This window comes from Callorhinus ursinus, unplaced genomic scaffold (genome assembly GCF_003265705.2).
Source record: "Callorhinus ursinus isolate GAN/ISIS: 27379988/994484 unplaced genomic scaffold, GSC_fseal_2.0 scaffold7, whole genome shotgun sequence".
NCBI lineage: Eukaryota > Metazoa > Chordata > Mammalia > Carnivora > Otariidae > Callorhinus > Callorhinus ursinus.
In genome coordinates, this window is record NW_027397069.1 from 51,601,002 (window position 1) to 51,618,661 (window position 17,660).

The window sequence follows — 17,660 nt, forward strand, 5'->3', positions numbered from 1 at the left end:
AACTTTTTAGAAAAACAGAACCACAGGAGATAAAATTAAACTACTCCCACTAGGCCAACGAGCAGCACAATCTAAGTGATCAATACGCACTTTCCTGAAAACATTTTAAGGTAGATAAAATCACAGTAAATAGCCTCCCTGAAATGGAGCAAGAGAAATAAATCAAAACATGGTTTGGTTTGAAAGGGGGGGAAAAGAAGAATCATTGTTTTGGGGGGTGATAGCTGTGGGTAACTAGAGAAGCAGCCCCCCCCCCCCAGAGGACTGAGGGGGTCCCACTCTGGGCAGCCACACAAGGTGGCGGCAGCTTGGTGGGGCAGTTAAACCGTAGCATGGCTCACACAGGGCTCGGGTGACAGGTGCTCGGATCTCAGTCCCCTGAAGGCAGAACCCACAATCCACAGAAACAGAGCTGCCCAACGAGCAAAACATCATAAGCGCTTAGAAACAACAAAAAGACATGAAGAAAATTTACCTTGTAGAGAAACTGTCCTCAGTGGTAATGGCGTGTGACCAGAAACCCCCTTCTTTCTGATCTGCAGAACAACTTTGTCAAACCCGGGTGTGCAGTCACAAGGCAGGAAGTGACTAGAATGACAAATCATCAGCCAGGAAAGAAATAGATTTTGTCTTTATAAGGACATTTTACCTAACTTTTTTTTTTTTCTTTCATGTCTCCTCCCCCACAGGAATCACCTGACAGAACAGGTCACACTGAAATTCAGAAGTTTCCTACCACTTCCTCTTTATAAAGTATTTCTCTCTCTCCTTCCCTTTCTTTCTTCTCTAGCTGTCTCTTAGGCTCTGGGCTGCTTAAACCTGTCTGATTTCAGATAACAAGGCAAGGTCAGCCTGCTACCTCTACTACTTGCTCTGGCCCCCAGCGGCAAATGCAAAGCCCAGGTGCCTGGCTACTCACAGCAAAGACAAACGATTAGTGGAGTAGCCAGAGGGGAAAGGCGGCAGGTACACCTGAAGCAAACTAAAAGGGATTTCCTTGGGAAAGCCCCGCCCCAGCCAAAACCTAACTTTGCTTAAGTGTCCCTGAACAATGATCTTATTCGAACAAACAAAACAAAATGGTCTCTTTAAGGGGAAGGACCTACAAAAGAAAGGCCACTATATTATTTACGCATTCTTTTATTTATAGAACATCTATGTGCTAGGGATCTCTTTAACCCAATTAGAGATTTCAATTATTTAGACGCTTCCTATAAAGAGCACCGTTGGATCACACAGGCAACTGCTAGAGTTAAATGGGTAGCTAGATTCCTTCCTACAGACCAGATTTATTTTTTGAACGCACATTTTATCAAATGAGCGAGAGAATTTTAAAAAGGAGTAAAAAGCTCTATTCTATGTCTAAACGCTGGATGCGGGTCTTGAGGGCAAATTCCCATTTTCAAAAGCTAAGTGCTCAAGTACCCATGGCCTCATGGAGGCTGTGAAGGTCGTGTTAGTGCCCGGAGTCGTGTTAACTAAACATGAAGCATCATCTCCAGATTGTCTCCACACTGTGTGCGGTTCCAATGGTCAGCTGTTGAGGAATGAGGATAATGGCTGCGCTTCAATCTGACGACAGTGCTTGATCATTCTATATGCCTCTGTAGTTGCTGGGGGCCTGGGACACAACCAGCGGGTACTCTGGTTGGGGAGCTGCCCTTATACTTCTTTCGCTTCTTTGATTTCTCCTCTAGAAAGTTCCTGCTTCTGACCTCAAAAGTTAAGCCGAGATATTTCCGATTTATCTACTTCATTAGCCCCTGGTGTGGTAACTTCTTAGTCAGAACCACACAGAGGCCATCTTGAAGAAGAGGGTGGACAGAGTAATGGAAGAGATGGTGGAGATTCGGTCCATTCTGAAGGTGGTTCACCTCCAGGGAACTATCAGCCCTCTTGTGACTCCCAAGGAAGACTGAGAGGGTGAATCAGACCCTGTTTTCTCCATTGCATAATTACTCCCGACTAATAGAATGCAGAGGGGTTTCAAGAAGCACCTAAATTCTTTTGGGACACCAAAGAAACACCCGTACATCATTGTGACCGTACTGGTCCCACTACAAAGCAGCAAAATGCTAGTGGTTTCTACTCTGGTGGAAACAATCACCACTCTGGGCCCTGCAATCAGACTCTCCAGATAATGTCCTGATGGTTTGAGGATGAAAACATGTGAAACGTGGAGCTCCCTAATCTGGTTCTACGTTCCAGGTTGGAATGATGAACAGAATGAAGATCCAGGAGTAACACGTCATAAAGGGGAACGAGACTCATTGCATTTACCTGGGAGAAGGAGAGCAGCCGCATCCTGATTCTACTGGCGCCTGGTCATCGGAGAACTGAGGAATTTGTGAAGAAGAGCACGATATAGTTGTGCATTGGTTCAACAAGCATTCAAGTGCCTGTTTGCAGGCACTGGCGCTTCAGAGATGAATATGGTACGATCACTGCTCTCAAGGAGCACATAGTCTAGTAGGGAAGAAGATCATGTAGACAGTGGGTGCACAATGGGTGCCACCTGTTAGGAAAAGGGGTGCAAAGGGCTGCAGAACGCTGTGGCAGGTGCAGATGTGAGCAGAGCTGACACGGGAAGAAGGTGAAACACGTGTGGTGATGACGAGCCATCAGAGGAAGGATTCAGGATTCCAGACAATATCTAGTTTCTGGAAGATGAAAGTCACTGAATGGTGCCACTTTACCACCCAGGTGAAGGAGGCTTCCACTCGAGCACCAACTCAGCTTCAGCTCCACTCGGCCACCCACCGGCACCTCACCCACATCCTGGACTACTCCCTCTATCTGAATCACTTTATCTGCCTCCTGGCGGCATGTCTACCCAGATACTGGCAATTATTTAGGTCTCAGATCAAGGCTTTTTCAGAGGGCCAGATTTTATCACTGTCGGTGTTTAGAACAGCTTGTACATCATGATAATAAGCAGAAAACTGACTTCTGGTTTTACTGTTATTTTTCTGCTCTCTACAGACCATGCACCTCTGATGGCGGACACCCAAAGAGGACCTCCCTCACCCTCCATCAGCCTCTACTGCCACCTCTGCCATTTCTTCACCGGCCTGTCCTTTGCTTTCCTTCTACCCCTGCTGCCCTCCCCTACTCCCCCCACCCCTGGGCTGCTCAGAAGCCCATGGCCTCAGTCCCTAATTCCACACCAGCACTGGATGCTGCTGAAGCAGGTCACAGAAACACAGACTTAGAGTTCAATCTACCTGCCTTCAAATTGCTGCTCAGAAATACTTTTGTTCAGTGTCATTAGTTCCTGAGAGCAAGCGTTACCAACCAGGGGTTCTTGACCTCTAAAATTATATGCCTAATTTTGTGTGTATGTTCTTCTTCCTGGGTTAATCATATTACTTATCGTAATATTAAAGAGATCACAGACCCCAAAAGTTAGACATTTGTTCCACACTCTCTCCTCTTGCCTCAATCTCCTACTCCACCCTCCTGCAGCCTTTCCCGCCCCTTATTTACCGAGATGATCCAAGTCATCTGGCCCGAGAGTCCTCATCTAGCCTCCTCTGCTCTCACAAGATCTACCTTGCCCTCCTCTGTCCATCTGTAAAGGAAGAGGTGTTCTTGTGTCTTCTCAAAGTCAATAATTCCTCATTTTAATCCTAATCTTGTACCTTCTGTTTACTTCAAAACCTTGCTCCATCAATGACTACATATTTTTCTGGCATCTTTAATTTCTTATATTCCCTTCACTTCCCCTCCATGCATTGTGGAACGGGTACAAAGGGAGGAACACCTCTGCTTCACTCCGTTGTCACCTCTTCCCTCCCCCACATCTCTGATGGCTAGAGAATGAAAGTAAATAAGACGGGCACAATCCCCGCCTTTCTAGAATGTCCCCTGTAGTCAAGGACACAGACACATGAAAAAGCAAGAAGTACTCAGAACCACGAGATGAAAAGCAAAGTGCCTGTGGGAACACACAGCACTAAATCTAGACTTGGGGTCAGGGAGGCACACAGAGGGCAGAGTGGCGTGGTTAAGAGGAAAGACAGTGGGCTACTTGTCTGGCGTCAAACCCCAGCTCTACAGCTGTACTTGTCATGTGACCTTGGGCCAATCACTTCATTTCGCTGGCCTGTTTCCTTATCTGGAAAATGGGGATAAGAACAATGTCTATTTCATACAATTGTTGTGAGGTTTAGGTTAAATTGTTAGATGTAGAGAACACCGTAGAGTGCCTGGCACATAATAATGATATATTAAGTATTAACTAGTCTTTTAATATTTATACCAGTCTCTGGACTAGACTCTGCACCTACATTATTTCATTTATTCCTCACAATGGCCCTTTCAATTACATTATTTTTGTGTTTCCTTCTTTTCTTTTTTTAGTATTGTTTCCAATTCTTCAGTACCTCTTTGCTATGGAATTCGATGCTGACATCTTTGCTGTGAGACTTTCCAGGATCTCCTACTAGAGAAGGTAGAGTGAGTAGGGTAAACCCACCCAGGCTTACTTCATGTAACTGGGAACAGAGCACTAATTAGAATGTTATCAGACGAGACACAAACAGGGGTCTTGAATATGCTTACATGATCTGACATGGTCTCCTGCATGTCTCACATTTACTATGAAGAAAATACACCCTTGTTTAAGTGGAAGGAGGAGAGGCTTGAGGCCAACCCGAACCCAACCCACAGCCCAGGGTGAATCTAGCTGACATTCTGAAGCAGAGCCATCCTGGCTGACCCATAAACCTAGGTTTGTTGTTGTGAAAAAGGTGAGACTTGGGAACGGTTTCCTATGCAAGGTTGTCCCAGAACACGTGACTCGTACTGCCCCTCTGACCAACTATTTACAACTCTGCTGCTCCTGGCATTGCCCATCATCCTTACGCTGCTCTGTTTTCTACAGAGTTAACACCATCTAGCATGCAATATTTTAACATAAAGTTTATTGTCTTCTCCAAAACATAAGCTCAACTTTGGGCAGATGTTTGTTTGTTTGTTTGTTTATTTAAAGATTTTATTTTATTTGAGAGAGAGAATGAGAGAGAGAGAGAGAGAGAGAGAGCAGGAGAGGGGGGAGGGTCAGAGGGAGAAGCAGACTCCCTACCAAGCAGGGAGCCTGATATGGGACTCGATCCCAGGACTCCAGGATCATGACCTGAGCCGAAGGCAGTCGCTTAACCGACTGAGCCACCCAGGTGCCCCTGGGCAGATGCTTATTGGTTTTCTTCCTGGCTCTTGGAGCAATGCCAAGGCTCAGGTAGGGAATGGGATGAATGAGTGAAAGCTTATTGTCCCTTTGCTTGATAGCAAAAATACAAAAGAAGCACCAGAGTGAATATATAAATTGTGGTTCCGTATAGTATCTAGCAGTTATAACGAGTGAACTACATGGCCTAAGCAAAAATAAATCTTAGAAAGATAAACTTGGGGGAAAAACAAACATTGCAGACTAATACTAATATTTGTATGCATTTTAAACAACTATCATAGTGTGGTTTATAGATGTGTGTGTAGATGTGTGTGTGTGTGTGTGTGTTTATAATACAAATATGTCTAAGGGATTATAATTGCCAATTTAAGAACATAGTTACCTCTGGTAAGTTAGGGAGGGAGTGGGATCAAGGAGGGTAGATAGGAGAATTCAACTATATCCAAAGCAAAATGTTCAGATTTGGCAAAAAAAAAAAAAAAAAGTGTTGGTTGTGATAATTCTCTTTTATCATATTTTAAATATTCTTCATTTAAATTTTTAAAAATTTACTTTCATGATTAATAATATATTCACATGGCTTAAAATTTAAAAGATGTACTCAGTTATATGGTAAAAATTTTGTCTTCCTACTCTGTTCCCTGGTAATTCATTCCCTCTTCAATTTTTAAATAAATAATGGCTTTGTTGAGATATGACTGACCATAAAATTCACCTTTTAAAACTGAAATTCAGTGGGTTTTAGTATACTAACAGAGTTGGGCAACTATCACACTACATAATTCTAGAACATTTCATTATCCCAGAAAGAAATGCTACATGTACCCATCAGCAGTTACTCCCCATTTATCCTCACCTCTCAACACCCCAGGCACTTATTTATTTAGTCTCTAGATTTGCCTGTTCTAGACATTTCATATAAGTGAAATCGTATGATATGTGGTCTCTAGTGACTATTTTCTTTTACTTACCAGGATATTGTCAAGGTTCATCTATGTTATAACATGTGTCAGTACTTCATTCCTTTCTATAGAAGAATAATATTGGCATATGGATATACCACATTTTATTTATCCACTCATTAGTTGATAGACAATTGAGAGTTGTTTCCACTTTTCAGATATATGAATAATGTTGCTATGAATGTTTGTGTACATGTTTTTGTGTGGACATATGTTTTCTTTAATATTTTAATCAAAGCAATATTTGAACACCATGGGGTTAGGAGGGCTGACCCCACACACAGTTGAAAATCCATGTGTAACTTTTGATTCCCCCAAAACTTAACTATTAATAGCTTACTGCTGACTGGCTGTTAAGCCTTACTGATAACAGAAACAGCTAATGAACACATATCTTGTATGTTATATGTATTGTATACTGAATTCTTACAATGAAATAAACTAGAGAAAAGAAAATGTTATTAAGAAAATCATAAGGCAGAGAAAATGCACTTATAGTCCTGTACTATATTTATTTTTAAAAAACCCATGTACAAGTAGACCCATGCAGTTCAAACCCATGTTGCTCAAGGGTCAACCATATATGGTTTTAGAAGTCAAATATCACATTGGGGCTTATGAGGAAACACCAGTCTCCTGACATACATCTTTACCTCCAATTCCCGTTCCCCAGAAACAATTATTTTCAACAGTTTGAGTTATTTCTTCTACTACTCCGGATTTCGAAGACGATTTGCTTATGCTGTGTCTGGATTGTTCAGGTTCAGATTTTGTGTGTGTGTGTGTGTGTGTGTGTGTGTGTGTGTGTGTGTGTGTGTCTTACTAGGGAGTTGAAGATTTGACCCCTCACTCCCCCAGTGTGTACACACAAGCTCTCCCACCAATCTCTAGAACAGGTTATAACACCTCTTTAGTGAAATCATTCCATCTTGACAATGACTGCATAAATATTCATAGCTGAGTTACGTAGAGCACAATGTTTATATTTCCCTTTTGTATCTTTTTCTTCATTTGCTAGGTTTCTATGTGCGTATTACTAATTCTTTACCAACCTCTCCAACAGAGCTCAAATATGATTTCAAAAATCAGGAGATGAATCTGTTTCTCTTTTTTTCCTTCTTGGAGACGTGCTTCCTAGCGTCCTTTGTCCTCTTGTCTGGTCCTGCTGCCCAGCTGCCGTCCAGAAGCTTCCCTCTGTCATCATCCTGGGAATTCCCTTAGATCCCTCTGGGTCCGATCTCCTGTTTCTGTACCACATACCTTCCATCTTCTTGATCTACTTCCTTGTTTTAAAAAGTAATCCTCTAGTGGATTCCTGAGAAAGATTACATGGGACATAAATTTCTTGAGACGTTTTGCAGCTGAAAACATGTACGGTCTAGTCTCATTCTTGGAAGTCCACACTGGAAATCATTCTCTCTCAAAATTCTGAGGGAATTGTTCCAGTGTCTGACATCATCCTCCTTGTATGAACTGTCTACCAATCCTCCTGTTTTCCAGCTCCTTCTCACACAGCGACCTTCAAAGGTATGTGATGCCTCAGGGTTTGGAGCTTTGCGGAGTCCATGGTGTGATTTGAATTGCTTCTTGTTTGAGGCTCTCATTACAGGTGTAGGGTCCAGCTCTGTTGCGTGTGCTTAAGCACTTTCCACAGTCCATCTATTTTATGGCCTCCAACATTGGGCTCACATCTCTTATTGATTATTACCTCATTTGATACTGGGCTCTCCTACTAGCTTGGGAAGCCCAGAAGTCCAACGGCTGTGCCTGTTTTACTAGCTTCTAAACATTCTATCTGCCATTTCAAAAATGTTTGTTTAATAAAATGAAGAGGACTCAGCTGACTGGAAGGAAAAGGCAGAAATGTCCTTTGACCACAAGGGAATGCCCTGTGCTAAAGACCACAGGAGTGAGAAAGCAACTCCATCTAGAACCTGAGAGGGGCTGAGTACGTGTGCTGTGTGAAGAGCGCAAGGGGGTAGGGATCGGGGCGGCGTGCAAAAAAAGAGAAAAGGCTGGAGAATCCAGTGAAGACCAGATCATGGTGGCTCTTTTAAGCTGTGTTAGGAAGCCTGGTCTTTACCCTGAAAGGAATGGGGAGTTATTTTAAAGCCTCTCCTAGTTTCCTAGGGCAGCTGGAACAAAGTACAAACCACACACTGGGTGGTTTACAATAATAGATATTTATCATCTCATGGTTCTGGAGACTAAAAGTCTCCAGATTGATTTCACCAGATTGATTGTTCACCACCTTGATTTCAATCAAGGTGCCAGTAGGGTTGGTTCCTTCTGAGAGCTGTGAGAGACATCTGTCCCGTGTCTCTCCTACTTTCTGGGGGTTTATTGGCAATCCTTTCTTGTAAAGCCATCACCCAGATCTTTGTGATGCTGAATTTCCCCTTTTTATACAGAGACAGTCGTATTGGATTAGGGCCGACCCTTCTGAGCTCATCTTAATGTCATCATCTACAAATACCCAGTATCTAAATAAGGTCACATTCATAAGCACTGGGGTTTAGGACTTCCGGGTCTTTCGGGGAGGACACAATGCTCAGCAGTGTCCTAACAGGAAGTGACATAATCTGCTAATCAGACCTATATTTTAGGAAAACCTCCCCACCTCCAAGGAGAAGGAGCAGGGGCGGAGAGGATGAAGGTCAGACCACACTCCAGAGGCCTCCGCCTTCAGCTCCTGTGAAGGGTGGTGGGACAGAGAGAAGTGGGCAGATTCCACTTGGATGGAGGCGTGGGAACCCAGTAAGTGGAAAAGACAAGAGGGAGCTGACTGAATACAGAGGAAGAAAAACGCTGAATAGAGGAGAAAAGGCAGTTAAGGATGACCCCATTTTTTAACTCCCACACGGTCTTTACTGGGCTGCTCATCTCATCCCTGTCCTAAAACTGTGGCCTAATAGACTTTATGTAGTGTTTATGTCTTGCCCAGAGGCAACATTTGACTTTGATGCTGTTAACCATCCTTTCCATTTTCGAACTCTCTTCTCCGTGAACAATTATTTACAATAATTGTAAAATAAGTCATTCTATATTGAAATCCCACTAGCACTCAATGATCTAAAACTGAACTCATTCTTCCTCTGACAAATGAGCTACTGGACACCCCATCCCTTACTCCCTTAGTTCAGCCAGGAGCGCATCACTGACCCAGGACAGGCCGGAGTCCTTTTTGACTCCTGCTTTTCCCTCCTTCTTACATGTGGCCAAGGTTGCGTCTATTTTTCCCTGACAGTCGTTCCCAATTTTGTGCTTTCTGTGCCTCTTCTACCTTATTTAAGCCCTTACCACCACACCCCTGCCCTTTGGGTCAGCTTCCCGATTCACTACTTCCTACTTCACTGCTCCTTTTTTTTTTTTTTTTTAAGAGAGAAAGAGAGCACGTGAAAGTGGGGGGAGAGGCAGAGGCAGAAGAGGGAGAGAATCTTAAGCAGACCCCATGCTGAGCGTAGAGCCTGACCCGGGCCCGATCTCATGACCCTGAGATCATGACCTGAGCTGAAACCAAGAGTTGGATGCTTAACCGATTGAGACACCCAGGTGCCCCCTCACTGCTCCCTGATACATCCTGCACATCCCCACCATATACTCCTCTTCATCAAGCTACACCTTCCTCCCCTCATTCTCCTGCTCTTTAGTCATCTGAGATTACCCATCCCCTCTAGCTTAACGTCCAAATGCTGCCTCGATCCGTCTTTCAAGCCTCATACTACCAGCATAAACCCCCTGGTGCTCTCGAGCTGGTCTGTTAACTGTGGAACTTGCCTGGCACATTTCTCATATGCCCATTAGATTCCTGTGCTCGCTCTGCCTGCTTGCCCACTCCCCGTTTCTATAAATCTGAATCATTCTCTGAGAACCAAGAGCAAGACCGGCTTCATAACTTGTAGGTTCCAGTGCAAAATGAAAACATGGGGCTCTATGTTCAAAAATGATTAAGAATTTTTAGATGCTGACAACAGAACATTAAGCCAAATGTGGAGCCCTTCTGAGCAGAAGGGCCCTGTGTGGCATGGGTCACATGTCCACAAAGCAGGCCCTGCTCAAGAATCCTTCCTTGACCATTTTTTATTTTTATTTATTTTTTATTCTTTCTTTCTTTTTTATTTATTTTTCTCCTCCTAACACCTGTAGTAGGTCTACAAGCCATTCTTGACATTTGTTGCATGCTACCTTTCTTCGTCCATTAATCTCTATGTCTGTATGTGGTGGTAGCATCTTTGTTCATTCATCAAGCTCTTATGAGGACCATACTATGTGCCAGGACCTTAGAAAACAAAACCAAAAGACTCCTCTCATATGCTCAAGGATTTCACAATCTGGAAGGTTACTAAACATCCTAACAATTATAATGCCGTGTGCTAAACACTGTGAGAGAGAGATGCCCAGGGTGCCAGGGACATGGGGTGGGGCTACAGGCAGGAAGGCACCTTAGAAGATGTGTAGCTGGGTCTCCAAAAGTGTGTAGAAGCTGGCCAGGCCAAGCAGGGGAAAGAGAGCAATGAAGGACATTTCAGACAGAGAGACCAGCATATACAAACCGTGAGGGAATGTTCCGTGCCTCACCCAACTGAAATGTCAGCCTTTGGAGTACAGGAACTGCATCCTCTCCTATAGCACTTCATACAATCCATTGTTCATAGTACAAATCCAACAAATATTTGGTTAGTTAAGGAGGCAAACTGATTCCGTACACAATGTGGGATTTAAAAGTTAAACCGAAGAACAAAGGTAATTAGAAATTTTAAATACATATCTAAAATTCACTAAGCATGCGGGGTCTTTCAGAGAATTTATATATGCTGCTGCCATATAAAGACTGATTTTACATCTGTTTAACGCTAATTTTACTACCCTTTTCTGATCACAGAGCAGCGAAAGCTAATTATAGCTACTACTGCCAGGTAGAGTATAAGAGGAAGCGGGCTGTTCCTAGCCGCGATTTTGATTTTCATAAAACGTCAAGTACATAAAAATGTTATCCCTGCAATATTTTTAAGTATCAAAAAATTTAAAAATTTGAATCTAGCCAACAATGCAGGCTATGACCATTTCAAAAGTAGGGAATTTGCATAACTTTAGTTTATAACAACGCCGTAGCTATTCCCTGGCATTTTACATCCCATCTGCACTAACAGAGTCAATAAAACAGATGCAGGCTGAAAGCAATGTATGCCACCTACCTTTGGCTTCCCACACTGGAAAGATAATATTTCCTCAACTTTTGTAAACAGATATGCTGTGGCTGCTGAGACAGTGTTTGAGGTGTTTTCAGCCACCAAGAACACAAATACAAGGACAAAGTTTTTAAACTAAGCATGTAGAAAATAATAAAAGAAAAAGAAGTGTGTGAATCAAGTATTGCAATGGAAAGTCATGAGCCTTTTAACAACGCAAAGCTAAAAATAAATAAAAATGAAAAAGCTAATAAGAAAAATATTTGAGGAGCGCGGGGCACAGGAAAAGCAAAAGACCTGTAATTCGAAATCTTAGAGACAAATCCTGATCCCTGCGCATGTAACAGACCTTGTGCCAGGCGCTTCCCCTTTACTCGGCTGAACTTGTGTGTCAATGGAAACAACACCACCTACGTCACAGGACTACCTTGAAGAATAAATGAGAGGAGGTATGCTAACACAGCTAACACAGTGGTCCTAGCCAGGGCCAAATTTCAGTTGAATCCGAGTTTGCAAGTTGTGATATATAGAAAACACCTAAATAGCGACACCTGGGTGGCTCAGTTGGTTAAAGCGTCTGCCTTCGGCTCAGGTCATGATCCCAGGGTCCTGGGATCGAGTCCCACATCGGGCTCTCTGCTCCACGGGGAGCCTGCTTCTCCCTTTGCCTCTGTCTCTCATGAGTAAATAAATAAAATCTTAAAAAAAAAACAAACAAAATACCTAAATATGTCATTATGTCAAGTCAGCTTCATTCATTCAAACAATCTTTTTTTTTTATTATTATGATTCAACTGGAATTTCTTTTGCATCCGCCAGTGCCCAGTGCTGCGGGCCTTCACACATCACATGTAAATGCTTTCAACAACCCCATGATGTAAGCGGCATTTCTTCCATTTTAAGGTAAGGAAACTGAGGCGCAGAGGAAAAGTTGTTGTTTTTACTGTGTATCTGCAGCTGCAATATGAAAATATTTCTGGTCAAGTTCTCCATTCCTTAAATAGAAATATGAATCAGCTGCTAATTCTCTGCATAGTCGGCCAAAACACAGAGTAGCTTCAGTGAATTCATATGACACCGTTTCCTTATTTCAGTCACTCCTTTACGAGGCAAGTATTTACGGTGTTTAATGAAGAATGTATTGTGTATAAGATGCAAAACAAAGGTATAGAGAATCACAGGAAATGTATGCGCTAAAGAATAAGGGAGTGAAATAGGCTATATTAGATCAGTCTGGTGGCAGACAGATGGAATGGGCTGGGCAGTGACTGGAAAGAAGGAGAAGGGTTAGGAGGCCATGGCGACCAGGGAGGGAGGAGGCTGGTGGCAACGGGCAGCCGAAGCAAGAGAAACACACAAGACTCTTTCTGAGGCTGTGTGTAGAGGACAAATGAGAAACATGAGTCAAGGATGACTCAGGTCAAGCAGCTACGGAATTCAGGGAAGAGGGCTGTCCTGGGTCAAAGTGTGACATTTTAGGAAGATGTGGAGGAAATCCACTGGATCCAATGGCATTAAGGCACACTGCAAATGCTCAGGATTGCTCACCTGTGCGAAATGCAATCTACGTAACTGGAGTGTGGGGCTAAGTCAAGGCAAAAGACACAGATCTGAGCCTCATCAGCATGGAGAGAATTAAAACTCTGAGACAGGGTCAACTCTCCAGCAGGAAGCACTTAGAAGCAAAGGAGCAGAAGTTCAAGGACTGACCTCCAACATCAAGGAGGTTGGGGGAGAAGAAAGGCCAATTTGATTAATTTTTTGGCATGTAAAGGAATATACTTAGATAATATGAGATTGGATTTCAGATTATTTTATATTGTATTAGATAATAAAGGACCATATTTTATTCTTGTTTTTCTGTCCCAGGAAACGTTAAGTATCAATAAAGGAGAAGGCATGTGCAATTTAAATTCTGTCCATTTTGAGGAAAATCCTATTCAGGAAAAGGAAATGGCTCAAAATGAAGTCTCTTGGACCAAACAAGAATATTAATAATCCATTTCCATTCACAATAATGTGTAAGATCTGCTTCCATCGGCGAGACCCTGGAAGTGCCCAGAAAAATCTCAAAACTTGTTTCTGCCTGCAACAATCACAACGTCCAAATTCATTCACTATTTTTCTCATTCAGCCTACTTTTTACAAGACATCGAGACAATAGCGGTGGATAAAACAGACACATTCTCTGTCCCGACAGAGTTCAAAGCCTAACTCCTGACAATTTGCATCCTGCCTTTTGGCTTCCAATCCAGAGTAAACAGGATTGAACCTCGGTGACATTCAATTAACTCACTTTTCTCGTTGTCCTTTGGCTACGAACTTTTTACAGATGAAGGCTGAGTGCTCGCTAACCAGCAAATGGAGGTCTTCTTTTAAATAAATTAGATAGTAGCCAGAAAATGGAACAAAATATGCCCAGGTGGTCACACATTTTAACCCGAGTCATTGAGTGGTTCCTGCTACCTCTCCAGTGGGTTGTGTCAGCCGTCTACACCATGAGGGTTTCAGCCTTTAAAGGCCTCCTAGTCTTTGACAAACTCCAGTCAGAGGAATGAGAAGGTGGGTAGGGGAAGGATCCTTTGTCATCCCATCTCCTTTCCCATTGTCCTTTCCTGTTTAAATCAAGAGAAATGAAAGGTAAATGAAAGATAAGCAAAAAAATATATTTTTAAATTAAGATAATTAAAAAAAAAAAAGTCACAGAATGAATGAAGCATGAATTCTCCAAAATTGCTGTTGGTTGTAGATTCACTGAAGCTACTGAATTTATAAACTTTCATTTTGTAAGTGTTCAGGAAAACAAGGCTTCAGACTAAGTGTGCCAACTGGCATTAATGGGCACACAGGGTTGTTTTCATCTCTAAAGTCATTTTCCTGCCTGTGGTTTGAGTCAATCCCAAATGGCTCCGGGGGCCGGACAGGTACTTAACCGGAGTGATGTGGGCTGGGTATAAGTGGCAGAAACTGACATCTGCTGGAAAAATAGCAGTCTTGTCCACAGGTGGTAGCAGAAGGAATGCCAACCAGATTGCTCAAGAGAAACCAGAAATCTGGGTTTTTATGTGAAATCATCTGATTTTTAAAATATTGTCCATGAATTAAAAAAAAAATTAAATGTCATGTCCCTAACTTACAGCCTCTGGTCTATGGCAGGTTTGCCGTGTTTGTGCAGAAACAAGGAAGCCATGGCAGAGTCATAAACATGACTGACCCTCTCATGTGTAACCGGTGCGAAGGACTCAAGAATGTTGAGATCACCTGACAGAGGAGGCATACCGTTATAATGGAAGTGAAAAGAGAGACAACTGAAAGACCTAAAAATGGTGAGAAAATAATGCCTATTACTGTACATATGGGATGAATGGTTTGACAGTAAAAATGATACTCAAAGGTCGGTAACAAATCATGCAAGGTATTGAAATGAGCCTGACCTGTTATCATCATTGTTGGCATCATCATTAGCTGGAGATGATGGGAAAATCTTTGGTGCGGTAAATACTGGATGCCTAGCATTAATCCAAAGAAGGCAGGGAATCTGAGGAATACCATGGCAAATTACTGCTGAAGGTTGTCACAAGGCATGGAACATTCCATTGGTTCAAAGCCCGTTGCACCAAAATTTGAGGGTCCGGTGCAGAATCATGCACCCATTCTTTCATTTTTTTCAAAAATATTTATTGAGCATTTACTATGTGCCAGGTACTATCAGAGGCACCGGCGATACAGTTGTGCATGAATCAGACAAAAGTTCCTGACCTGTTGTAGTTTACATCCTCACTGGGAGATGCAGACAATAATATACAAGATAACAAAGTATACAATACACTAAATAGTGATAAATCTTAGGAAGAAAAAATGATATCAGGGAAGGGGAACAGAAGTATGTGTGTGCGTGTGTGTGTGTGTGGTATGTGTGTGCCCTTTAGGCAGAGAAGGGTGATAGGGAATTGAAATTCTAAAGAAGGTTACCAGGCAAGGTCTTACTGAGAAAGCGACATTTGAGTTGAAACAGGAGAGAAATGGGTGCTGACGGTGAGGAGTGGAAGTGGAGTAAGCCCTGCGGAATCTGGGATAAGAAAATTCCAGGCAGGAGGAACAAGTGCAAAAGTCCCGAGGGAAAGGTGCACCTGCTGTTTGCAAGGCCAAAGTGATGAGGCAAAGATGGAGAGGTAGAGGAGCAGCAGATGAGGTCAGAGGGGCCTGATCGCACAGGGTGTTGGCTTTGATCGTAAGTGGTGTAAGAAGTCACTGCAGGGAAGGAAGTCTCCTGATTAAACCAAAGGAGAGAAAGCTGGGCGTAGTGAGGTCAGTGGGAGGCTGTTGCAAGAATCTTTGAGAGACAGGGGTGGCTTGGACTGAGGTCACAGCGGTGGAGACGGCAAGAAGTCACCCGATTCTGTGTGTATTTTGACAGTAGAGCTGAAAGAATTTACTGAGAGATTCTTTGCAGCATATAAGAAAGTGAAGAGTCCAGGATGAATTCAAGGCCTTTAGCCGGAGCCATTGGGGGGATGAAGTCTGCATTAACCGATGTGGAAAGACTAGATGAGAGCAGGCTTGAGGGTGGAGAATAGCACAAGCTCAGTTTTTAGACAGGTTGTGCCTGTTAGGGACCCAATTAGGAGATTTGAGTAGGCAGTGGCCTATAGTATCGGGAAGCCCACTCTGTAGGGTTAAATTTGAAGTCATCAGTGGTATTTAAAGCTATACAATTGGATGAGATCACCTAGAGAACAAATATAGATAAGGAAGAGAAGAGGTCCAAGCTCTGAGCTTTGAGGCACTCTAATGTAAAAGGTTAGGAAAATGAAGAGGGACCAGCAGAGCGTAGTAGGAAGGAACTCTCGGAGAGACAGGAAATAGACCAGGTGCCTGTGATGACTTGGAGGCCTGGTAGAGCTAGATCTCAAGTTGGGAAGAGGGACCAATCTGAAAAGCTGCTGCTGGCCACAGAAGATAAGGCTAGAGAACTGCCCACTGAAACATGGAGGCCATCGGTAATCACATAAGGACAGTTTGGTAGAGACACGGGGCCAAAGTCCCATTGGACTCTTTTTCCTAAAAGAATGGGAGGGAAGACAATGGAAACAGAAACTATAAACAAATTTCAAAAGATTTGTTTAAAGGGAAGAAAATAAATTTTGTGGAAGCTGGTTCAAGGGGGAAGTGGGCTCAAGTGTCTTTTTTTTTTTTTTTAAGATCTTATTTATTTATGAGAGAGAGCACAGAGAGAGAGGGACAAGCAGACTCATGATGAGTGAGGAACATGATGTGGGGCCTATCTCAGGACCCTGAGCTCATGACCTGAGCTGAAACTAAGAGTCAGATACTTAACCGACTGAGCCACCCAGGTGCCCCTCAGGTGTCTTTTTTTATTTTTTTAAGATTTTATTTATTTATTTGACAAAGAGAGACACAGCAAGAGAGGGAACACAAGCAGGGGGAGGGGGAGAGGGAGAAGCAGGCTTCCCGCTGAGCAGGAAGCCCAATGCGGGGCTCAATCCCAGGACCCTGGGATCATGACCCGAGCCGAAGGCGGACGCCTAACGATTGAGCCACCCAGGCATCCCTCAAGTGTCTTTTTTAAGATGGGAGAAATAACAGTAAGTTTCTATGATTCTGGGAATTACCCATCGGAGAGAGAGAGAAAAAAAAATCATGCAAGAGACAGAGAGAAGATTTGCTAGAGCAAATGTCTTAAATAGGTAAGAAAGAATGAGCTCTAGTAAACAAGTCGGGGGGCTTGTCCTGGTCAAGGAACAGAGACAGCTCATCCACAAAGACAGGAGAGAAAGCAGAGTAGATGGTCACAGGTGCTGGAAGGTGGGCCTGTGCAAGTTCTTCCGACTGCCTCTTTTTCCACAATGAATGAGTTTGGGGAAGAAGCTATGGAAGGGCTGTAAAGAAAGGAGAGTGTATGAAATAGCTGGCTAGGGGTTTGGAAGAGAGGCTGCTTGAGGGGCATTTGGTATGATGCCTGAGCAACATTAATGGCTAGTGATTACACTTTAAAAAAATCTTTTTCTTTTAATTACTTAACGTTTCATTTTGAAATCATTTCAGAATTACAAAAAAGGTGCAAAAATAGTTCAAAGAATTCCCATATGCCCTTTGCCCAACTTTCTTAAATGTTAACATCTTATATAACCACAATACAACTGGCAATATCAGGAAATTAGCATTGATACACCACTACTAACTAAACTACAGACCTTTTTCAAATTTAGCGCACTGTCTTATTAATGTTCTTTTTCTGGAGTAGGACCCAATCCATTATCCCAGAGTCCATTTAGTTGTGATGTCTTGTTAGTCCCC

General features: G+C 42.9%; 2 protein-coding genes across 2 annotated transcripts in view; one reads left to right on the forward strand and one right to left on the reverse strand.

Annotated features, from left to right (window-relative positions):
• The window catches only part of LCP1 (lymphocyte cytosolic protein 1), a 52,223-nt gene extending 51,635 nt beyond the window's left edge, over nt 1–588 (reverse strand). The window contains exon 1 of the mRNA XM_025874863.2: nt 476–588. The gene's annotated coding sequence lies outside the window, so the exon portion shown is untranslated. The remainder of the gene's footprint in view (nt 1–475) is intronic.
• Nucleotides 589–7,642: 7,054 nt separating this feature from the next.
• LRRC63 (leucine rich repeat containing 63) overlaps nt 7,643–17,660 on the forward strand; it is a 67,415-nt gene continuing 57,397 nt past the window's right edge. Inside the window, exons 1-3 of the mRNA XM_025874866.2 lie at nt 7,643–7,680; nt 12,162–12,245; nt 14,499–14,668. The gene's annotated coding sequence lies outside the window, so the exon portion shown is untranslated. The remainder of the gene's footprint in view (nt 7,681–12,161; nt 12,246–14,498; nt 14,669–17,660) is intronic.